This window comes from Puma concolor, chromosome A1, assembly GCF_028749965.1.
Source record: "Puma concolor isolate L17-30 chromosome A1, mPumCon1.1.hap2, whole genome shotgun sequence".
Taxonomy (NCBI): domain Eukaryota; kingdom Metazoa; phylum Chordata; class Mammalia; order Carnivora; family Felidae; genus Puma; species Puma concolor.
The window spans coordinates 95002453-95028875 of NC_141667.1; the positions used below are offsets into that span (position 1 = coordinate 95002453).

The 26423-nt window shown below is 35.9% G+C and overlaps 1 protein-coding gene across 7 annotated transcripts in view; it reads right to left on the reverse strand.

The window, feature by feature from the left end:
- Positions 1-26423, reverse strand: part of ATG10 (autophagy related 10) — a 451299-nt gene that overhangs the window by 179388 nt on the left and 245488 nt on the right. The gene's annotated exons all lie outside the window — the stretch shown is intronic.

Sequence of the window (26423 nt, forward strand, 5' to 3'; positions counted from 1 at the left end):
TATATGTAAGCCAAACCATCATGCTATACACTTTAAACTCATACACTGATATATGTCAATTATATCTCGATAAAACTGGGGATGAGGGAAGGGAGCAGGAAGACCCAAACCAAATTTATAGAGATGAAAAACACATCTGAGAAAGATCAGCGCAGAAGAAAAGATCGGTAAACATGAAGACAAAGCAATGAAACTACCCAAAATAAAACAGAAAAAAAAAGACCAAATAAAGAAATGAACAGCGCACCAATGAGCTGGGGCAACTTCAAGTAATCCAATATGTGTGTAAATGAAGTCCCCAAAGGAAAAGAATGGGGTCGGGGGAGATAAGTAAATACTTATAAAGCTATAAACCCACATGTATAAGAAGCCCAATGAATCCCAATCACAAGAAACATGAAGAAAACTATACCAAGGCACATCATAATCAAACTGCTTAAAGTCACTGAAAAAGTTATTTCAATTATGAATAAGGGTAGTACAGATATGGTTGGCAAGTTCAAAGAATAAGGCTACCACATAATCCAAACCTATTTAGACCTTAAATTGTAGAAAGTAAGCAGTAAATGTTCAGAGGGTAAGGGATATATCTAAAATTTTACCCAAATCTACTTGGTTCCTGTTTTCAGGCAGTGTCTAGATAGCAAGAGATATACTGGGGGAGATCATTATAGTAATGGATACCAAAAAATTATGCCTCATTATGGCCATGTTACTTTGTAATCAGATACTGCTACTCAGGAAATGGAATCTATTTACTTACCCCCTTATATCAGGTTGACCTTGCAACTTGTGACCAATACAATGTGGCAGAAGTGTGACTTCTGGAGCTTAGGCCTCCTAGGCCACCTAGGATGGGTTCTGCCCTGTACCTTCTGATTTACTTCCTCAGGACCCAGCCACCATGTAGAGAAGCTTGGGCCAGACAACTGAATAAGACACAACAAAGAGGGAGATATTGCAGCCTCTTAGACCCTTCAGCTCCAGCCAATCCACCAGACAAAAGCAGCCTCATAAATGAGTCCAGGTGAGACCCTGGAGTAACAACCTAACCAATCTACAGATCTTAAGAGAGATACAATCACACCATTGTTTTCAGTCACTAAGTTTCAGCATGGTTTGTTACATACCAATAGAGATCAGTAACATATTTTTTTTTGTTATCAGTGTCATGTTTAGAAAGCCCCTGCCACTTCATATTATAAAAATATAAACCTATAGTTTCCCTTTAGCACTTTTATATTTGAATGTGTGCATTTAGCATATGATGTTTTGGCATATGATATGAAGATGGTACACAATCTTGTTTTTCCAAGTAGTTATCTGGCTATTCTAATAACATTTAATACATAACCATTCTTTTCCTCCATTGGTTTGATAATTACTTTTACCATATACTAAATTTAGAAGATAACTTAATGGGACAACCCAAAATAAAAATGTTCAAACTGATATTCAAATATAAAAGCTATTTAACCAAATTTGTAGCATTTCTATAAAAATTCCATATTTCCATTTTAAGTATGTAGATGCATCTATTATAAATACAATTATTTTTACATTCCAAGAAGAAAATCAGACAAATCCAAACATTTTGTTATGGAAATAGTCTTATTATTCAGAAAGCTTTTTAGTATTGCATTCTCTATAATATGATTTCACTGGTACTAATTAACCCTGGCCTTATAATGTGGTTTCTACAGCTCCCTGACTATGTATTAACCAAATGACCTTAAGTCAGTATTAATACAACTGAAAACACTTATTGAAAAGCCTTCACTGCAATCTATAAATAAGAGATATATAATTCAAGTCAATTTTGTCCACATTACAAAAATATGGGAAAAATAGATCTTGTTAAATTTTAGGTAGAAGTTTGTCAACATGCAGGTATCCTGGGAATTTCTTAGTTCACACTAAGGTATGAAATCTGTAAGAAGACAGTTTATGGAAATTATTGTAATAGCAAGATTAAATCCTATCTCCCTACCAATAAAGCATGCTAATAATATTAAAGGAGAAATCCAATTCCTAACTTCAAGTGAAAAAGTATACATTCAAATGATCACTCCTGAGTTGCATCCTTCTAGTGCTACTCCACTGTCAAATTCTTCCTTGAATGTCATGGAAGGCAGAGAATTGAAGGAAGGGAAAAAAAAAGCTTAAAAAGGCATGGGGCACCTGGGTGGCTCAGTCGGTTCAGTGTCTGACCCTTGGTTTCAGCTCAGTCATAATCTCATGGTTCAAAGAATCGAGCCCCATGCTGGGCTCAGCACTGAGAGCAAGGAGCCTGCTTGGAATTCTCTCTCCCTCTCTCTCTGCCTCTCCACTGCTTGTTCTCTCTCTCTCTGTCTCTCTCTCTCTCTCTCTCTCTCTGTCTCTCTCTCTCTCTCTCTCAAAATGGATAAATAAGCTTTTTTTCTTTAAGCCTTAAAAAGGCAGTCTGCGAAAACAGTATGGAGGTTCCTCAAAAAACTAAAAATAGAACTACCCTATGACCCAGCAATTGCACTACTAGGCATTTATCCAAGGGATACGGGTGTGCTGTTTCAAAGGGACACATGCACCCCCATGTTTATAGCAGCACTATCAGCAATAGCCAAAGTATGGAAAGAGCCCAAATGTCCATCAATGGATGAATGGATATAGAAGATGTGGTATCTATATACAATGGAGTATTACTCGGCAATCAAAAAGAATGAAATCTTGGCATTTGCAACTACGTGGATGGAACTGGAGGGTATTATGCTAAGTGAAATTAGTCAGTCAGAGAAAGACAAAAATCATATGACTCTACTCATTTGAGGACTTTAAGAGACAAAACAGATGAACATAAGGGAAGGGAAACAAAAATAATATAAAAACAGGGAGGGGGACAAAACAGAAGAGACTCATAAATATGGAGAACAAACTGAGGGTTACAGGAGGGGTTGTGGGAGGGGGTATGGGCTAAATGGGTAAGGGGCACTAAGGAGTCTACTCCTGAAATCATTGTTGCACGATATGTTAACTAATTTGGATGTAAATTTAAAAAAATAAAAAATAAAACAAGTTAATTTAAAAAAAAGGCAGTCATAGCAGAAAAGCTGATTTCTAAATGAGGTCCCTAGAAAGAACACCTGCCTATATATTACTCCCTCCCCAAAAAATGTCCTACATTACTAAGATTGCTCCACTTGATCTGGTCATGTTGCCTGAAATCACATCAATTAGAGATCCATTTCAGTCAACAAGTTTTCTCTTACTACAATATAAAAAAATTTTAAGATGTTAAGTGCCTATTAAACATCAGCGTATTTGTGTTAATTTATTTTCATTGGATTTTTCAAATAAGTTCTGGAAACCACCCACATTAAAGGGATGGGATTTTCCCAGTTATATTAAAAAACACCTTCATTCTCCTTTTTATTAACTTTGAAATCTAAAATCATTTTTTAACTAAACTTTTAATCTTAAAATGATTATAAAAACACATCAGATATACATGGATTATAAAAAAATAATACAAAAAGTCTATCCTTTACTCAATTGCCATCAACTGTTATATCTTGCAAAAATAATGCAAAATTAAAACAAGGATATGAACACTGATACAGGGAGGATACAGAGCATTTCCATCATCACAAAGATCCCTTGTGTTGTACTTCCATAGCCACACTTCTCTCCTTGCCTTCTCTCTTGCCTTAACTGGCAATCTGCATTCCAATCTATAATTTTATCATTTTAAGAATGGTATATAAATGGAATCATACATTACATAACCTTGGGGGACTGGTTTTATCTACTCGGCATATTTCTCTGGTGATTCATCTATGTTGTGCATATCAGTACTTTGTTCCTTTTTATTGCTGTATACTGTTCCATAGTATGGCTGTGCCACGGTTGTTGTTGTTGTTTTCTAACTATATACCCATCAAAGGGTTGTTTCCAGTTTTCCATTATTACCAATAAAACTGCTATAAAAATGTGTGTGCAGGTTTTTGGATGAACATATGTTTTCTTTTCTCTAGGATAAATGCCTAGGAGGTAACTGCTGCATTAAATGACAGTTGAATGCTTAGTTTTTTAAGAAACCACGTATCATTTTACATTTCAACCAGCAGTTGTATCAGTGATTCTCTTTCTCTGTATTCTTGCCAGCTTTGACGTTGAAACTGTTTTTCTGTCTATTTAAAATTCTGTCTTAGCCATTTTGATAGGTGTGTACTGATATCTCATCATGGTTTTAATTTGCATCGTTACATCCTCTCCAATGTCCCTTCATGTCTTTTGCCTATTTTCTATTGGACTGTTTAAGTTTTGAGAACTCTTTACATATTCTCAATAAAGGTCCTTTGCTGGATATGTGGTTTGTAAATAATTTCCCAGACTCTGGGACTTTTCTTTTCATCCTCTTTAAAAAAAAAATTTTTTTTTAACATTATTCATTTTTGAGAGACAGAGACAGAGTGCAAGCACAGGAGGGGCACAGAGAGAGAGAGCAAGAGAGAGAGGCAGAATCCGAAGCAAGTGCAGGCTCTGAGCTGTCGCACAGAGCCCAATGCGGGGCTCGAATCCATGAACCATGAGATTATGGCCTGAGCCGAACTCAGATGCTTAACCGACTGAGCCACCCAGGCGCCCCTCTTTTTATTCTCTTAACTGGGTCATCTGCACAGCAAGAGCTTTTAAGTTTGAGAAAGTCCAAGTTACCAATTTTTCTTTTTATGGAGAATGCTTTTGGTCTCAAGTCAAAGAATTTTTTGCCTGGTCCTAGATCCCCCCAAAAATCTCTATTTTCTTCCTAAAAGCTTTACAGTTTTATATTGTAGTTTTAAGTCCATGATTTATTTTGAGTTAATTTCTGTATGAAGTGTAAGATGTAGGTCAGGGTTGGTTTCTTACCTCTGGGAGTCCAATTGCTCCAGCTACACTTGTTGCAATAGCTATCTTTCTTCAACTGAATTGTTTTTGTATTTTTGCCAAAAATCAGGTGAACATATTTATATGGGTCTATTTCTGGAGTCTCTATTCTATTTCACTGAGAACAATGTGTCTATCCCTCCACTAATACCACAAAATCTTTACTATTGTGGCTACATTAAGTCTTAAAATCGGGTAGGCTGATTCTTCCCATTCTAGTTCATTTGATTTTTCAAAAAAAACTATAGGACAATATTGTCTATATCTACAATAAATCTTACTGGAATTTTGATAGGAATTGTGTCAATCTATATGTCTAGTTACGGAGAATTGTTATCATCTCTGTCTCCAATCTTCCAATTTATGAATACTTTCTATCTCTCCATTTTATGTAATTTTCTGTTATTTCTTTTATCAGCATTTTATGGTTCTCAGCATATAAGTCCTATTAACATTTTATTAGATTTATACCTAAGTATTTTCCAATTCTTTAGAGCAATTATAAGGGATATTTTTAAAGTCATTTCCACACGTTCATTGCTAGTATACAGAAATACAATTGACTTCTGTATGTTTTCTTGTATCCAGTGAGCTTGATAAACTAACTTATTAATTCTAGGTTTGCTGCATTTTTAAAAATAAACTTCTTAGGGGGCACCTGGATGGCTCAGTCAATTGAGCATCCAGCTTCGGCTCAGGTCATGATCTCATGGCTCGTGAGTTTGAGCCCCATGTCAGGCTCTGCACTGAAAGCTCAGAGCCTAGAGCCTGCTTTGGATTCTGGGTTTCCCTCTCTCTCTCTTTGTCCCTCCTCACCACCCCATCTCAATTATAAACATTAAAACATTTTTAATAGATTTCTTAGAATTTGCTACATAAAAAATCATGTCATGTCATCTGCAAATTGAGACAGTTTTGTTTCTTCCTTTCCAATCTGTATCTTTTATTTCCTCTTCTTGCCTTATTGCACAGGCTGGACTTCTATCACTATTTGAATAAGAACGGTGAGAATAGATAATCTTGACTTGTTCCCAGACTGAAGACAATAGCATTCAGCCTTTCACCATTAAATAGAATAAAAACTATACATTTTATCAAATAAAGAAAGTTTCCTTCTGTTTCTATTTTTCAGTTCGTATCAAGAACAGGTGCTGAGTTTTGTCAAATGCTTTTTCAGTGTTGATTAATTTGATATCATTTTTCTTCTTTAATCAGTTAACATAGTGGGTTGTATTAATTTATTTTTCAAATATATAAACTAGTCTTGCATCTCTAAGATGAACCACATGTGGCCATGCTGTGTAATTTTTATATTGCTGAATTCTTTGTTAATATTGGTTAAAGATTTTTCCATCTGTATTCAGAAGGGATATAGATCTATAGTTTTATTTTTTGTACTATCTTTGATTTTAGTATCAGTATAATAATATTAACTTCATAAAATGAACTGAGAAGTGTCCCTCTTCTTATATTTTCTAAAAGAGCTTGTATACAACTGGCACTAATTCTTCTTCATATGTTTGGTAGAATTCTCATATTTAAATCCCTTTTTCTTACACGTCAGCTCTTTCCCTTATGACCTAGGTAACCTAGACACATTACTCAACAGTAAAATGAAGACAGTAAAATTTACCCTACACAGTATTTTTCAGTTAAAGGTAAAGAGCTTAGAACAATATCTGCACAGTGACAGGTGTAATTATGATTATGATTATTTCCTGTATCCAATCAGTCACTAAGCCCTTCAATTTTCCCTTTAAATATCATCTCCAGAGTGAAATCTAGGATGAGATAAGAGAGGCGCCTAGAGCACAAAATTTAAGGAGGTACTCATCCTAGGTGAGTATGCCTCTCTTGCCTCACCCTAGTACCAACCCTGCTCTTCTCCATCACTTCTTTCTACTCCTGCAATCAGTCTAATTTGCGCCTTTATTCACCCCTGTGCTTAGACATTTTAACAGCCTTCTAATGGTGAATCTAATTCAATCTCTCCTTGTTCTAATCTAATAAGACATCTCCAAATCTTCTTAAAAATAAAGCTCTCTGTTCAAAAATTGCCAAGAGTGCCTTACTGATTACACAATATAGTTCAAATCCTTTAGGAACCGACATAGGTATACAATACTGTCTTAAGGTTCACTAGCTGCAAGCAATAGAAACTGATTCTGGAGCTAAACTAAACAAAAAGCAATTTATTGAAAGGATAGGTGCTAGTTCCTAGAATTTAAGGAAAAATTTATCTCTGCCTGGGGAAAGACAGGAACCATGTTAGCTCTGGGGATGTAGATAAAAAGATCTAATAGACTCCTCAGGGCATCACATTCAGAATGAGTCTACTCCATCCATTTTCCATCCTTGGGCCTCTATTAGGTTAGTCATATGCTCACCCTAGGCCGGGGGAGGACAGGACACTTTGATTAACTGTCTTAACAAAACAATTCCCAGTTGGGGAACGTAGGGGAAGATACCTAAGGGCTAGGTTTTGACAGTGAGATTCACCACTATATCTCTAGCATATAGAACAGTGTCTGAAATACAGTATGAGCTCAGTAAATATTCGCCAAATGAATCAGTTGGGAGAAAATAAAAGTACCTAATCAGAGAAGTGAAAAATGAGTGGTGAACAGGGGAAAACAACAGATATCAATATAAAAGCTCTCTGCAATCTAGCCATACCTTACATGGATGTCTTCCATTCATTTTGGAATGGATCTCCTAAGTCCCATTAATAACAATTGCTATTATTACATAGCACTTTTCAAGATATTGAGTGATTCTACATACTTGAGTTTACATCATCCTTGGACTTTTCATTTGCCCAAAATTTCACCCAGTCCTCAGTCTTTAGCTTAGTTTCAATTCTGTTATGAAGCCTTTGTAAATAATTTCAAACCATATTTATCTCTCTCTTCCTTGAAAACTTATGTCACTGCTGTGGGTTACTATTTTACTCTTGATGTGTTGCCCTTGCCTCAAAAGCTAATATTTGTTTGAGTTCTGGGTCTTGTAAAGTAGGATCTTATAATTCCCTGTATTTTTCCCCTAATGAATTGGGTAATACTCTGCACCCAGAATATATTCAATATATATTAAAATGAAAACATTAGGCAAATATTTTTGTAAGATTTATTTTTCTCAATGCAATTAAAACCCTTACTAACCTACAGATGAATATATAATTCAGCCATAAAATATTGTTCTTTATAAAATTAGCATGAATTTTAATTTTGGAAGTATGCTGATATAAATTTTATCAAACATATGATGCTTATAATGCACTTATGAATGAATACTACACATTGTAGTAGCTCCTCCTTCCTCTTTCTCCTCCTCCACCTCACAATAAGCCATGTCTTCTGAGTACATACAGGCTCCTGTGTGGTTTCCTGCCTTTGAAACTGGGAGATCTGAGACTCATTTCTGACTAAGACAATGTGAAAAAAGTGATGTTGCATGATATATAAGGTTAAGGTTGTAAGAAGTCCTTGAGGTGCCATGTGGGTCTCTTGGACTCTGTGTCCTAGGAGAGAAGGCCACCAGCTAAAAAGTTAACCTACTCTAAAACATCCATGCTAGAGGAAGCCCAAGATAGCCATGTAGAGAGAAAGAGATGTCTTGTCAGCCTCAACTATTCCAGCCATTTGAATTAAGTTGTCATACATGTGATTGAAAAAGACATCTTGGGTGTGTAGTCCACTTGAGACTTCAAGTGACACTAGTCTCAGATTGTTACTTAAAATCATTACATTTTGCAGGGCACATGGGTGGTTCAAGTAAGTGTCCCCCTCTTGGTTTCGGCTCAGGTCATGATCTCACAGTCCACGATACTGAGTTCCACATAGGGCTTCTCACTGACAGCATGGGGCCTGCTTGGGATTCTCTCACTCCCTCTCTCTCTGCCCTTCCCCTGCTCACACTCATGTGTGTGCGCTCTCTCTTTCAAAATAAAGAAACTTTAAATAAATAAATAAAATAAGTAAATAAAGTCACTATATTTTGCAGGTACTTTTAGGCAGAACATATAATCAAAATACATCCTTAAAACATAATCACTCAGGCACATGCAAAACAGTATTATAATATACATATATTTTGTATTTCAGTTATATCCCTAAAGCTATTACTATTTTGTCTATTGTTGTTTTTCATGGTTTTGTTAATTCTATTGCCACTTTTAGTTTTATTCCATTATTTAATATTATGAATTATAATTGGCTTATTAATAACAGTAACATAGTAACAGAAAATATTTTCTCTTTGTAGAATCCACTCAAATGTTTATTAAAATATGTAGCTTTTAAATAATTTTTGAAAGTAGGAATAATGTCTTGATTTTTCTTTATACTAAGTAGTACAAAGTAGTTATCCAATAAAAGTTGAGAACTGAATTGATGAGTAATGGGAAAGGATCCTTTGGTGAAAAATTCCTTCAAACGCCTTGTAATGAATCCACCACTGACCCTGTTAATTTTTTTTAAAGTCTTTTTATGTGACATCCATAGTCACATCTGTTTAAAATTCTTAAGTTTTTATTCTAATTCAATAGTACCCATTCTAATTCATTATTACTCCAAAATGCATATTGTAATTAACCAACAATCAATTCACAAGTAAAAATAAAATATTTTGACATTTTAAATGCATTTGAGGGCCTAATATGAAATAATTAGAAATAAATACAACAGTCTTTTAACACAGCTTTTGAACAAAGCTAGAAAAACTTTTCTAAAAGCCTTTCTTAAACTTTTTATCAAAGTTTTGCAAATGTCCATTGTTATTTTATAAACTTAATAGAGCAATAGTTTCTTAGAAATTAAGTGAGTACCTATTGCAATTCTCTTTTCTATATGTACCATTAATAAGTTTGAATTTTCTGCTATAACTGTTTATATACCTACTTTACAAAATCAGTCTCTAAGAAAACCTTGATTGTGACTATCTGGAAAAATAACAAATATATCTCTATTTACTAAAACCTCAGTCTTCCATACTTACTGATTTGCTTTCTAGTTCATGAAAGTAAATAGATTTCTAACCATTTCAGTAGTTTAGTTAAGAAAAGAAAGAAAAATCACTAACAGTTGTATAAAAGGCTGAGAACTTATTTATCTCAATGCATTCACAGTGTACTTTTAAAAGAGAAAAATCTAGATGTCCATCAGCCGGAAAATATATTATATAAGGGACTGAGAATAAATTAAACATGTGCAAAGATTCTCAAGAGGGTCTTCAAAATGAAGCTGCCCATGAGACATGATGTTAATCAAGTAATTGAAGGAAAATAAAAAAAAAAACAAAACAGGCTGGCTAAGTACCTATTTACTGAGCTATTTCTGGGTTCAACAAATTGGGAAGATCTAAGAGATAAGTATTTAGGTATTCCTAAATTACACCTCTCATATTTTTACTACCGTCTTTAAAATTTCTCACACAGTCGCTTTACAGAATTCCTGGAGATATGGATTGCTACAGCCAAGGGGCCTGGGGGGCGGGAAAGTCTGTTTCACCCTTTTTTATCTTCATAAGACAGAAGTTTAATGATTAGGACTGGAAGTCCATCAAAAACCCTGACTGATTGGCTTAGTTCGGATAGAACCATACAGCATCATATCAAACTGCAAAACAAAGGAAGAAACACCAGGAATTTGAATCAAACTACAAGGGCAAGGTCAAAAATAAATGGAGATTCATACAGGACCAAGTATAAGGAAAAGCAGAATGGTGGGCCAATCAAGATGCAAAATTCAGTGTCAGGTTAGGAGAAATAGGTCAGGAATAACAAATTCAGATCCCAAAGTGGGAAAGTGAGGCACTGAGGTTTGGAGTCCTGGGCTGAACCAGGCTCCCTGGTAGAGAGGAGAAGGTTCCAAATGATCTCTTCAATACACCAGACTGTACTTGATATGAGTTACACCTCTACCTATCCGTAATGCATATGTTAATTCCTAAACACCTAGCCCCAAGGGTCCCAAAATAGCCTTTACACACTTTCCACAGCCAAATGTTAAAGAATTTTCTCCTGGCGTTCCTACAGCAGTGGTCACAGCAGACAAATGAATGATTACACCTTTGCATGATCCTTACTTATAACTGCTTATGTAGGAGATGACCAAGTAACTCTGAAGAGGTAAAATAATCATTTTATCATCTAAGATTTCTAGTGTTCTCTTCTTTGGATATAAAAACGTATACTAAAAACCTACACTGGACATTAAGGTAAAAACTAAAAGGAGGGAAGCTATCAATCTAAGAAAGTACAGTGGATAGTGGCTAGACAGAAATATATATCCTTTGAATAATATAAATCATAAAACCTCAGTATTAAAGACCCTTCAGCCAACTGAGATGCATGGAAAGATTATGATGGAAGAAAAATTATTGTATTACACTCAAGTTAGAAAGTCAGTATTCTTCCATTCGTAAAACTATGATCCCAATGCACCAAGACCTCACTCCCTAATAATAATTGATCAAAGGAGAGTGATTTCACTGCTTACTTGCACTGATGTCAGTGAAAGATCAGAACCTATAAGAACCTGCCAACAAAATACTCCAGACAAGTGTAAAAATCTATGAAGTGTAAGGAGTATAGCCCCCACACTATAAAGAAAAGAAAATCTTACAGCTTTTTCTAAAGCATCAATCAAATCAGAACGAAGTGCCACAGAGAGGATTTTGCTTTATGAAGTGCTGGCTTCCTTCAAGGTCATTCATGACCGTGATGCAAAGATGTCTGCAATACTGTGCTTTCAGTCTCCGCACCAGAGGAGTGCCTAGGGTCCTTACTTAATGAGTTTACTAGCTGGGCTTCATCTTAATAGAAGCAGTTGAGTTCTAAAAAAAAATTTTTTTAATCTCAGCTCAGTGCAGTCTCTCTAACAGCTACAAAAAAAATAAACAATACTCTTATTATAAAATAATGCAGAGTAAAATAAATGTGACATCCAAAGGGTCACTAAATATTGTCATTACTAACCTCCGTTTCTCTCATTGTGCTCTCTCATTATTCATCACTGTGCTCAAAATCTACAAAATATTTACCTTTTAACATCAAACTTCATAATTGTTGCTCTCCTTTCTCCTGAAGACACTGTTCATTTACTAAACTTCAAATCTTTAAAAGATAATCCAAGTTGCAAAGGATATAAAATGTCTAAACCAATAGATTGTGAAGTAAGATTAGAATTAGGGAGCAGATAAATCTGAAAATGTGTGGACCTAGCATGCAAATTTTGTTAACTATCAGAAGGTACTCGTACTTCCACATTAAAAAGGAAGGAGGAGCGACTGGGTGACTTAGTCCATTAAGCAACCAATTCTTGATTTCACCTTAACTTATTCTTGACCTCACAGTTGTGGTGCTCAAGCCCTGAGTCCCACTCTACACTGACAGTGTAGAGCCTGCCTGGGATTCTCTCTCTCCCTCTCTCTCTCTCTGTTCCTCTCCCACTCACACATGTGCAAATGTGTACTCTGTCTCAAAAAAAATAAACCTAAAAAAAAAAAAAAAAAAAGGAAGGAGACCAGTGAGTACTCTCTATACATTTAATATATTATTCTATCCCTATCTTATTGAAGGTGTCCAATTTAGTCTATTATTCTATTAATGTGTTTTACTTGATAATGCCATCTGGCCTTGTAGTGTTAGAGTCATCACTGATATTTACTAAGTCCTCTTGTTATACTTAAGTAATTCCATGGTAAACTAGCTTCTCTGAGAATATTATTATAATCAGAGGCCTTCAAAAGGATCACCAAATTTTGCTTCTCCACTGAGATCCTCCTATCACACTCAGCATATAAGAACTGAATGGCCAGGAAAACCAGGTAAATTCCAGACAGGTTATCAATGAGGACCCTATCCAGGGTCATAAGAGGAGCCACAAAATTCTAGCTGTATTTTTAAGTCTATGTCTATTAAAAACAATCCAAATAACAGTGCTGAAAAGAATTTTATAATTTAAAAGTGCCATAAAAACTAAAGACAACAAATAATACAGTAATCAGTACAACAAATAATAATATTCAACGCTAACAATGAAGAAAACCTAGAAAATCTAACACAGACCATAAAATGCCAGCAAAACTATTTTCATTTTCCAAATTCTCCTAAGAAATGCATCACTACCTCCTAGGAGTGCTTTATTTCTTTTGGTACCCTTTAACACAATGCCTGGTGCTCAACAGATATTCAAAAAAATATTTGTTGAACAAAGCAGTGAATGAAAAAAAAATGAAATTAAGTAAACTAAACTATAGGCACTAACTCCCTGAGGTTAGTCAAGTACCATTTACTACGTGGAAATAATCTTTCACAAATTACTTAAAGATAACCAGAGAACTTAGCATACATGGATTAGTCGATATTCAAAGACATTTTTGTTTTGAAAAAAAAAGTATTTCACTGGAAAAATTTTAATTTATTAACTTCAAAGTCACTTCTATTACACTAAACAATAAACCATCTAACATAAAGCAATATCTGTAACTAAACATTCTTTATTAAAATATAGATTAACAAATTCTAAATCTACCAAATTTCATATATAATAGAGAATAAAACCTTCCAAATGTAAAGTAAATACAAGCTAAATAACTTCTCTTAATAACCTCAACCATGTTGAAAACATGTAATCCTATTATTTGACATGGTTGTTGGATATCCATTCACAACGTCCTTTAATTTCTCTCACCTGCAATGTTTTCAGGGACTGAAAAAACCCTAGTCCAACCTCTCTATGTTCTCCCATGCAAGTTCTTTATATCTTGCCCTCATGGTATTTCCAACTGTCTGCCTTAAACAAAGAGTCCTTGCTGGCGTTGGCTTGTTGCTAGTCAGTATTTAGCTCTCTCTTTCTGTAGCTAAGAGAGAACAACCATCTGCTTCCCACAGCTTTTCATCCCTATGATAGCTTTCTGCTCTTTCCTCTTCCAACTCAGAAACAGAAAGCAAGAGATAAAACAAAGCGTCTTAAGTCCACAACAAGATGCAGAACACCCAGGAGAGTTCCCTCCCAATCAGGAAAATGCTTCCTTAGCAACCAAGTTACTAAGGCTAATTAACCTCCTTTCTCTATCAATATTCAATTTACATTAAAGCCCTTTTTGGGTAAGCCCTTCAGTTTTACAATGAGCTTTCTGGCTGAGAAAAAGGTGTTTCTGTCTTAAAGGAGCCGGGCCTTTTCTTCTGAATGCCTGTAAGGGTGATTTGAACTTAACACAAGCATTAGGGTATTTCTTAATGTGATGGAAGCGTCTGAAAACAGAAATGTCAGAGAAATTAAGTACAATCAACCAACATATGCCTAACGTGAGACTGAGACATTTCAGAGCAAGTAGAGACTGGACACCGTGGAAAATAAGACATAAAGATGCTTTGTAGCTGCCATTGCTTCATACTTGCCTTGGCTGATTTATATCCCTTTCCATGACCAACAAAGCCCAGGTTACCACTAAATAATCACAATATCAGTACAACTTCAGAGAAAAAAATGCATGGAAGAGAGGAGCACAGACAGTATAGAGACCAAGAAATTTCATTTCAGGTGAGAAAGTTAAAAATTGGAACTAGCGAGGAAACAGCACTTCAAAGTCATGAACTATTTCAGAAGTAGTAAAAACTATAACACATTTAAACAAAAGGAGGTGGTTTTAGAACCATGTACAATTGTACAATGAAAATTCTCCCCTCTCCAAGATTTCATGCAGTGAGATGAAGGTTAAATTTTTTTTACCCTCACAATTACAGTAATATACTGTATTCCGGTTAAGGTAAAGAAAATTTCACAAATATTATACAAGAGGTAATTAGTTGTCTTCTGATATTCATTTTCCAGGTCTTGATGAAGTAAAATCCTTTGTTGACTAATTTTAAAGTTTCTTTAAATTCTACATATGATGTAATATGGAACAACTTGTATACAGCAATTTATAATGGGCTCTGTTATAAATCATCCTTTGGCAGCTTTGGTAGCAGCTCTCCAGTATCAACACACGATACCACTGTATTTCAAAATAATCCTTGCTGCTAACAGTCACAACACAACACAGAAATTCAGCACCAGTTTTGTTTCCCAGTGTTGTCAATTAACCTTGTAGAAGTCTATCCACTTGCACACATTTACTCTGAAACAGTAAAGCTGCCTTAAGTTGCATTAATAAAAATTAACATTTGTTAATCCTTGCACCCATTATCCTATTTGATCCTCATAAACCACCCCTTGAGGCAGGGACTGTTACAGTGCCCTTCGACTGCTGATATGTTTGATGTTGAGAAAGAGCGGAGAAAGGAATATAAACTTTATCAAGCACTGTGTTTTATTTTCACAGCGCTGGCCAGTTGTTTCTTCCATGATATCATTTAATGCACACATCAACCCCACTTATGCTCAGCCCCCAATTCCCCACCTCCTGACTCCCTTAAGTATTTGGGGCCCAGGTTTACAGATGAGGGATTTGAGGCTCAAAAAGGTTCAGTAACATGTTCAAAGTACACAGCTAAAATGAGGGAAGGTTGGGATTTAAAACCAAATTTGCCCAACTCCAAAGCCCTTGCTCTTTCAACCATGCCATGCCACCTGCTACCCAAAGCCCACGGCGGCCCCATTACACTACTCTCAGAATCCTTTCAACTAACATTAGCAATCACCAAAAGTCTAGGCAGTATTTTCCAAATAAGAGTCATAAGCCATTAGCAGGTTCTGAAATCAAGTGGTGGGCCTCGACGAGCATTTTTTTAAAAATTAAATACAGCAGAATAACTAGTAAAACAGGCTATATTTTTTTTAAAAAAAAAGTTGTTTCATAAGCCTTGGTTTCAGGTATGTGCATATGCAATATACTGGGTCCTACTATAAAATGCATTTCTTATTGTGGGTTTATATCAAAAAGTATGAAAGCCACTGGTCTCAAAGGATGCACTCACATAGACACAGGACAGGGAAAGACTTACCAAGGGACTGGAAACTATTCAATGCTCAGTTCTGTTCACTTAAATAACATCAGGAAACACAGGACAGGAAGCCCCTTCTCAGACAAGGAAGAAAAAGGATTACCTAGAATCAGCATAGGAGGAGGATGCTGATTGTATAATTACACACCTCCTTCACAGCAGCTCCAGTCCATCAAGTATATAGTATGGTTTATTTTTTATAGCACTAATTATGCAATTATCCATAACATTAAATCAGTTCCACCTGATTCAGTCTAGCACAGGTTTCCTGAAACATTCATTTGTTTATTATTTTTAAAAAGAGCACTAAACTACCAATCATACATACAAGTATGGAAGCTGTATAAACTTTTTTCAAAAAAGATCTGTCGAATATGATATTTTTGGTCTTTTTGGAAAAATCGAAATTTCATGTTAATATACTTTGGAGCTTCTATAAACAACATATTTCAGACAAGTATATTCTCACTTTTTTTTACCTTTTTATTTCACAAAATACCTATCATAGAGCAATAATGCCACACTGGATATTTTCACAAGACAAGCCTTTCTATAGAATAAAACTTTCTATTGGTAGTTCTTTATAATATTTTTTCTGGTAGACCCCTCATTCAAAATGATTCTCTGAGAAAATGCTACAGGGTAAGTTTAAGCTATGAATCCTATGCTCAAGGATTTGAGCAGTTGAGTAGGGGGATAACACTAGAGACTACAGCTTCCACTAAGTTGCTTCCTATCACCTCTAAGCAAAGATATAAATAACCCCCAGCTACCAACCAATATCGGCAACAGCTGTAGAACATCCAGAAAGACTCACCAGATACCCTCAAACAAACAATAGACTAAAACAGGGAACACAGACAAGGACCAGAGCTAGGAGAAAGCACATTCAAATTATAGAACTCATCTGATTCTCCTACCCACATATTCACACTGCCTTTTGACTCCTCCTAACTCTTTAAACTTGTCTGACACACTCAAATACTATTCATTCGTGAAATGCAAAGAAGATCCAGCACACTCCAGAATGGCTGAGGCAATCACTCATGTCCTCCTTATTCCCCACCTAACCTTACTGCAGTTTCATCTCTGCCTAACTTCAAACCTGTGACACCATCATTCCCTCTAATTTGGGGGGAAATGTTTGTACTACTCTTCTTGGTGTTTGAATCTCAGCTTTCATTAATAGATTCTGACTTGGTCTGTCTCTCTGTTTCTCAGTCCTCCTCATTAACTTGCATGGAGATCCCAGATTCAGGAACCTAACAACGTACCAACAATCTGGTCAAGGCCCTAACTCAGACAGCCTATTGCTCCTCAGAAGAGGAGATTTAGTCAAACCATATTAAAAACTCTAACTACTTCTCAAATCAGTCTAAAGTCTCAACACTCACATGTGCAGCCCCAAATTACTTTCAATGCAGAGCCACTCTTGCTTACCAACATTCCCTTCTACACTCACCACCATGTAGATCTCTGACAGCCATTCCCCAGAACCTGAGACGTAATAAGTGGTTAAGAAAGAAAGAAAGAAAGAAAGAAAGAAAGAAAGAAAGACAAAACAAAACAGTCAAAAACAAAAACAAAAAAATCCCCAAGATACTAGACTTCCTGCCAGGTCAATTCCAACACCTTGTGTCACCAAATGAGTATGATTTGGAAAAACATTTTGGAAGTTAGTGTCACACTTCAAGAATGTCCAGCATGTGCTACAGCCTCTTCCCTAAATATTGAAAGTCAGTGTAGAAACAAAGATTGGTCAATGGGTTCATAAGGCAGCCAAAGGGACAGAGGAACAGATGGAATCCCAGCCCTCAAGTTTCTTGTTGCCAGATTCCACCCATGTGTTTTTAAGTCAGTCTGATTTGTCAAAATGCCAGCTGTCAAACTGAAAAGCTATGGGCACTTCAGCTTTATTCGAGGTAGTTGCCCAAGATCCTCTGATTAGTTCTGTAGTCATGACTCTTGACTTGGCTTCTCATTTTCACCTCCACCCTGCCCTCTGGATTCATCTTTGTTTGTATGAGTTGACCTTCAGCACTCCCCAAGGATTCTGACTTCGGGAAGATATTAGCAACAGAATAATAGTGATAATAAACTGTTAGAAAGAGAGAATAAAAAGAATACTTTGTCACCAGTGTCACAAAGTCAAAAAGGAGAGAGAATTTATGAAGACAGGTCTTAGTCAATAGCGTCAAACGTTGCAGTGTGGTCAAGGGGGAAAAGAACACTAGATGTGGTGATTACAAGGTAACTAGTAACTTAGAAGAAATCAATTTCCATAGCTTGATTTTGATAGAAGTCAATAGAAAAAGACTTGAAGTTGAAATGAGTGACAAGAGTGAAGGTATTACAGATTGCTTATTCAAGAAATCAGGTAGTGAAGGAAAGAGGTGAGACAGGATTATAGAAAAGAGAAGTGGAAACATAAGTGTGGCATAAAAATGTGGGACCATGGAACTTAGGTGTTGTGGGCATTACTGAGACGGCAAGGTCAAGACTAAGTAAGAAAGCAAGAGAAATAAAAAAGGGACTGATATCATGGAGGGTCTTGAGACAAAAACACTGTACAGAGCACATTCAGAGGGAGAAAAGTATAAATATAGTTAAAAATAAGTCTATAAACAGGAGAATTACATAGTTTGAGATCATCATTATATTTATTCTCTTTTGTTTCACATCTAACAAACCCAAAGTGATGCTGAGGGTGAACTACTTATTTCAAAAATAGTTACTGGAAAGAAAGCATTAATAATAGAACTTCAAGATTAGTCAATGGTCATTTTAACTCTCTCATCCAAGAGTCTTACAACTTTCAGATTACAACTTCTCTTCCTTCAAAATATGCTGGGGATGAGCAACAAGAGAAGAGAGACCACATTTAATTACCCAGGCTGCTGTACCCTCTGACCCACCAGCCAAAGAAGGCATTCTTTTAGGCATCCATCTAGACATTCTTTATGTAGCACTGCCAGCTTGATAGCCTTCTTACTCTTTCCAATCCATTCTAAACTATAGCTGAGACAAACCTGTACTCTGCAACTAAGACTCCTTTGACGTCAGCTAGAACTAGATGTAACTTCTCAATGCTTATCACAAATACAAAAGACTAACAATGCGCTAAGAGCAAAGAATACCTCTAAAATAACAAATTTGCAAGCACCATATGGAAAAACATTATTGAAGTTCCCATGTCCCATTTATGCAATCAGAAGCAATATTGTTAAAAGCACTTTGATGCCTTATTCTTAGTTTTTCCTCTTAGCTTTTCACTTTGAAAAACTGTAACAAAGTCCAATACTTCATTTTTTCCACAGTCTACTACCTTAGGCACATAAATCCAGAAATAAACTTCAATAAATATTCCCCAAAACTTTGTAAGTTAATAATGATAAAATATTTATTCGAACAGTGCGGCCTTTTAGTTAAGTTAGCAGTATATTAGATGGGAAATTCTAGAGAGTTCAATCTACAAAAATTAAAATACAGGTTATATTAGTTTCCAGCATTTATATGCCAGACACTGGGCTAGATTGTAAGGACACAGTGGTGATCAGATTAATCTAACCAGATCAGTGCTCAGACTTCAGCAGTAGGGTTTGGAACCACTAACCCAATTTGAAAATGTTTTGCTCTCTCCCTGCAAAAAAAAAAAAAAAAATCTATCTGTGTTTTTAATAAAGCTCTTTAATAGTGGGCACTTCAGGTACTAGTGGGAGAAATATGGGGAGCTATAGAGTCCTACTATGTAAGTAGCCATCTATATGCATAACTGTCCCTAGTTCTGAGCAATGGTTCCACAGTAAAATAATATTCTGTACAACAGTTAATCTTTATCTGACAGTTAAAAAAAATCCCAACAAGTAACTAATTTCACTCAAGCTACCAAGAAAACAACCCTCTAAACATCTAGAAGATTACAGTTCACCATGAGATCACACATTTCCATTGTAACATTCAATTTCTTTAGAGTATATGACAACATTGTTTTTGAGCCCTGCATAGAAAATTATGCTAATGGATATTTCTTTTACTCCAGAAAATAATCTTTTAATTAACTTTTTCAATTTAACTAAGGGAAAAAAAGGATTTTAAATATAATTAATAATTCTGAAAACTCAAATATTTTAGATTCTATTTAATCTTTTGTAAGATCAAATCTCATTGTAATATATTCCAAGCAATGTATCCTATCCCCAACCATACACTGAGTTTCCACTGGCTAAAAAAAAAAAAAAAAAATTCTGGGGTCCCTGAGTGGCTCAGTCAATTGAGCATCCAACATTTTTTTTTTAATTTTTAATGTTTATTTATTTTTGAGAAAGAGAGAGAGAGACAGAGTCTGAATGTGGAAGGGGCAGAGAGAGAGGGAGACACAAAATTCAAAGCAGGCTCCAGGCTCCGAGCCATCAGCAGAGACTGATGCAGCAGGGCTCAAACTCACAAATTGTGAGATCATGACCTGAGCCAAAGTCCAGGTGTCCTGAGTGTCTGACTCTTGATTTCAGCTCAGGTCATGATCTCAAGGTCATGGGATCAAGTCCCGCAAGAGGCTCCAGGCTAGGCATGGAACCTGCTGAAGATTCTCTCTCCCTCTCCCTCTCCCCTTCCCCTGCTTGCACTCATGTGCACTCTCTTTCTCTTGTTTAAAAAATGAAATTAAGTAAACATTTTTAAAAATCAAAGGGGGAGAAAGAAGTGCAAAATAATGGTTTCACTTTCATTTATTTTAGATTTGACTGTAAAATCAAGATATCCTGCTCAGAAATTCTCCATGAGAAAGTACCCAAATAAAGTTTGAAACCCTCAATCAATCCATTAAGTATATTTCTTAAAGTATTTCGTGGAAAGCATCTCAAACTCATTATAAGAAACAGGAGGAACATACAATTAGAACAACTAAAGTAATACATTAAGTGTCCTTCCTCAGAAACAATTGGTTCCTGTTAGACCTTTATAACTGGACATAAACATTCCACATTGAAAGCTTGTCAGATTTTGATACAGAAATACCAGTTCAGGGATGCCTGGGTGGCTCAGTCAGTTAAGTGTCTGACTTTGGCTTAGGTCACGATCTCATGGTTTGTGAGACTGAACCCCACGTGGGGCTTGCTGCTGTCAGCTGAGAGCTTGGGGCCTGCTTCGGATTCTCTCCCTCTCTCTCTCTCTCTCTCTCTCTCTCTCTGCCCAACCCACAACCCCCACCCCTGCTCGCACTCTATCTCTCTCTCTCTTAAAAACAAACATTAAAAAATTAAAAAAATATATATCAGCCCAGTATTCTCTCAAGTACACATCTATGGCTAGAAATAACCTTACTTTTGATTTTTAAAAAGCCTCAATATTAGAGCTATACATAAAGGAAACTTTCCAATATAACTTGCTGCTGAGATAAAATACAATGGCCATGCCAGGTGCCTTTACAAAAGCTTTTCTACTAACTTGATAAATAGAAAAAAAATTAGTTATCTACCTGAATTGACTCATCTTGATTTCTCTCAAAAAATAGATTCTCTCTTTGCCAAGGAAAAAAGAGTACAGGGAATTTCCAGCGTAGAACTAACCTTAGGAAGCCATTTAGGGGAGCGGCTGGGTGGATCAGTTGGATGACCATCTAACTTCAGCACAGGTCATCATCTCATGGTTCATGGGTTCAAGCCCCACATGGGGCTCACTGCTGTCAGTGCAGAGCCTGCTTCAGATCCTCTGTCTCCCTGTCTCTCTCCCCCTCCCTCAGTCTCTCTCTCTTTCTCTCTCTCTCTCTCAAAAATAAATCATTTTTTTAAAAAGACATTAAGGCTATAGGTTCTCAATTAACCTAACACACTCTGAATTTTGCAAAGTAATATTCATTCAGGTACGTAGGGCCTAGAGAAGAAGGAAGATTCAGGAAAGTGAAACATTTCCCTGTACGACTCCGTGGCTTCACAAGAGAACACTAAGTTGCTTTAACACCCCTAAGATTTCATTAGATCAAGCAGTTCTAGTGCCATATCTTTATACGTACTTTCTGGCGAGTATTAAGAATAACTTAACAAACATAATTTTATAATAAACAATATAAAATATAAAATATTTTATAATATATGTTTTATAATATAAAATATTTTATAATATAATATATTTTATAATATAAAATTTATAATTTTATAATAAATACTATATTTAGTGTAATAATCCACAGTTTAATTACAGCTGCAAATCCTAGTCGGACCTGGTTGGTTTTGAGCATATCCTATACTCCCCACTTTCAAATACCACATCACTCTATGGCATATTTACACTCTAAATAAAATAAAAATTTGCTTTGTCTTTTAATTTTATCAAAATACCTCAAGAAAAACACAAGAGTGCAATTGGATCTGCTGTATTAATAGTTATTTTCTTTAACAACCCATTTATCTATCAGTGTTAAATTCATCATATCAATAAATAAAAACTGACTGACTACTACACATGTGTCCATTTGTATCAATGCACATTAAATATAAAAGGCTTTCTGGTATTCTAACATTGCTTTAATAATTACATCTTCAAATACTAAGGGTAATCATGCTTATTACTCATTAGTTACATTTACCAACAGGTCTATACTTTAGTCTAAAAATAGCAGTTGCTTTACAAAGAAACTGTTAATACTGAGAGCCGTTGCTTGTCACTTGTTCCATTATTAAACACACATACACACAACATTATGACATAGGAGTCTATTTTGGACATACAAAATAGAACTCATCCTAGAAGCCACTTAATAAAATCCTTAGGGCAAATGAGTATATTTGAAGACCTGGTTACCTCAGAAGATCATCATTCTCTTGAATATGTTCTTTTGGCAATTGAGATCATCTCCAGTTACTGATTCTCGGCTTTATGCTTCAGGGAATTTATGATAGGTTGTTTTTGTTGAGGGCTTTCTATAATATTCTACCTGCCCTGGACTAAGGAAAGTCCCAGTTAGTGAACTACAAGGCCCTAGGACAAAAATCCTTTCTCCAGTAGCATGCTATTGCTATCTTTATGACTCTATCATTTTCATAGTTTTAAAAAATGTAATCTGAAAGTACAACCTGAGGCTCTAAAGTAATGAAGATAGTAAATGAATAAATAAAATATGCTCCACACCTATCTCTGACACCATTTCAAGAGGAAAAATTCATTTATATCAAAGATTTTAAGTTGAGGCAATAGATTTCTTTTGGTGACTGCTAAGGAAAATACCTTGCTTAAAAATTTCCAAAGTCTTTGTTGTTATTTCACAAACTCAGAAATGTCACAAGCAAATCATATTAACTACTCTCAACAACAAATGTCCTTTTTTTAAAAAAAAGAGAGAGAGAGAGCACAAGGGATGTGCAGAGGAAGGAGAGAAATCTTAAGCAGGCTCCACACTCAGAGTGGAGCCAAAGCAGGGCTCAATCCCACAACCTTGAGATCATGACCTGAGCTGAAATCAAGAGTTGGACGCTCAACCAAATGAGCCACCCAGGCACCCACAACAATAACTGTCTTATCTAATATGACTAACCTATAAGAATTCCTATTCCTCAAAGCTGACTCTAAACAGCACGCCATTATATTTCAGAGAATTGTGTATACCCTCTCATTCTCTTAACTACCATTTTGAATTACATTTTAAAAATTTCAAAAAGGATATAGATTGTGATTTTCTCAAATTACTTCACTTATACATTCCATTATATTTCACTTTGATTTTTAAAATCCTATGATTATATACATACCATTGGAGATAATTTTGTAGTCATAAAAATCATGAATCCAGCTATCTTTCTACAATCAAGAATGCTGGTTCTGGTTAGGACAAGGAAGTGAGTAGATTTCCCACATCATACATGGCCAAAATAAAAACAAAACAAAACAAAACTGAAGCAACTATTAGCAAAGTCATTCCTTTAAAAACTTTTAAATCAGAAATGTACAGATTTGGAACTTTTGGGCTTTAAAATCTAAAGAGAACTTAGCAGTCCCCTAGCTTAGTCTTCTATACAATAAAGGACTTCTTTCTATAATAGAGGCTAGGTTACATGCTGGTGGCCTGAGGACCATGTGCAGCCCATAGGTATAGTCTGTGTGACCTGCACAATTTTGTTCTGTTTTGTTTTCTTTTGTTTTAATTAAGCCAACACACAAAAATCCAGGTCTTTGCCTTGTCTTGAAAATCCACCTGGAGCCGTATGTCTGCTGCCCCTATTGGACGAGTCATGCCATGTCCACTTCTCCACAGTCCTGCCACTTTTGATACACCCACTTCACTCATTCATCATCTGCCTGGTGCTTTAAGCATCTCAACATTTCAGTCAATGACCACTCACTATTCCAGACAGAGGGTTATCCACTCTGTTGCTGAATATCTCCACAAAAGGAGAGGGAGTATACAACTCTGCAAGTTGACTGATTTCACTGTAGGCAACACTAAACATTAGAGAGAATTATCTAGAATATTTTACAAACACAAACTAGTTCTATCCTCAGAAGCAGAGTAAATTTACTCTTTCTTCCACAGAAGAGGCTTCTAGGTATCTGAAGACAACTAACTTGCCTAGGCCTTAATTTGCAGTTTAATGTCTCCAAAGCCCCAGATATTCCTCATAGTAATCTTTGCAAGCTCACCTGTGGCCCCTGAGATGCTTCTCTGCATGGATGAATTCTATTTATGATTTATTTGTTTTAACTCTTACTTGTGTATTCATTTATTATACATTTTAGTTATCAGTGTTCTTCACATGTAATAATGTAATAGTTCCTTGATCTAGATGAGTGGTTCTCAAGCTTTTTGGTCTCAGTATCCCTTTTCATGTTTAAAATTAATTGGAGATCCCAATGAGCTTTAAAGAAAGTTGTATCTATTGGCATTCACTGTATTAGCAACTAACACTAACATTATTAAAAAATATTATATGTATTAGTTCATTTCAAATACATGTTAACATAATGGCATATTTCTATGAAAAATAAACACATTTTCCAAAATAATATCATCTCCCTGCTTTCACCTAAATACAGAACTTATATAAATATTTCGCTGTAGATCCCATTTTGTTGGTTTCAGGTTACTCTTTGGCAGTGGACACTGCTGAGACCCCACCCACCTCCCCTTAAGGCCAGTGTACCCATCCCCACTTAGCTGTTTTGATTGTTGGCTGATAACACAAAGCAGAATACCTAGTAACACCGGAGACACCCTGCTTGGGAAGCTATGTCTACCTCTACTTCATCCAATGAATGACCGACAAGCCAATAATTGTCACAGAGTACAAAAAGACCCATCCCAATGACACAAAGCGGAAGTAAATCTAGGCATAGTTTGTGCTCCAGAGCTTCCCATGGGGTCAGACCCAAGCTAGTTTCTAGCTGAGAGCACATTCTTCCTTAGCTTTTATCCCTTGTCCTATCCTGCTTCTGTCACTCACCCCCTTCTAAAAGTTATCCCTAACAAATCAGTGAATAAGCACCTCCATCTCAAGCTCTGCTTCTGGTGAACCCAACCTAAGATATCTCTCATCTCACCAAGATTACTGCAATATCGATGCTGTCATACATCAGTTCAACTAACCATCTCAGCTGCGCAGCATCTCAATATGCTAGGCATTCTATTACAGAGCAGTGCACTGGCTCTCAAAATGTGATTGCTGGCCCAGCAGCAGTAGCAGCATTCGGGAACTTTTTAGAACTGCAAACTCTCAGGCCCATTCCAGGCCTACTGAATCACAATTGCCATCACAGAGATGTGCCATAATTAACCAATCCATTATTGTTCTGTATTTCCGCAGTTTCCATTTTTTGCTAATATAAATAATGGTGAAATGAATGTACTTGCAGTTAAATCTCTGTGTACATTTCCAATAATTCTATGAATATTTGTCTTCAATTTACTTTGAGGTAGAAGTATTAAATTGAAAAATAAAATGTACTGATAGATGAATAGAGGGACAGACATGTAATAAAGCAAGCACAGCAAATGTCAATGAAAGACTCTAGGTGAGGAGTATATGGATGTTGACTGCTAAACTCTTGCAACCTTTTCATGTTTGAAATTTGTTAGAAAATGTTGAAAAGATTTCTATTTTATGAGGTTAATTCCTAGAATTGGAATAGATTTTTCGTAGTATGTGCCCGTCTTTAAGCTCTGTGAAGTTAAAACATCAACCAGAAAGTGTCAGTTCCCTCACACTGTCAACACTGCTTTTTAGTTCTTTTCAAATCTCTGCCAACTTGTTAGGCATAAACTGGTAATTCATCTTTTAAATCACCATTTCTGTGTGCATTTTTTAAGTTAATATATAATGAATTGAAAAGCTTCCTAATGTGATGTTGGTTATTTGAACTACGAAGCAGTAATCAGGATTTGAGCGCCTACCCAGGGGCACTTAGCTTATTACCAAGCACAATACCCTCAAGAATAACTTGCAAACTGAATTATATTGGCAAGAGTTACTTCTAGGCCAGTGTCATACACAGGCAGTGGGGAAAGAGAGGTGGGAGTCTAATGCCGGATTGCCAAATGGGTCTGACTTAACAGGTCCTAGGAAATGGTTCTTTCTTCCTTCACAAG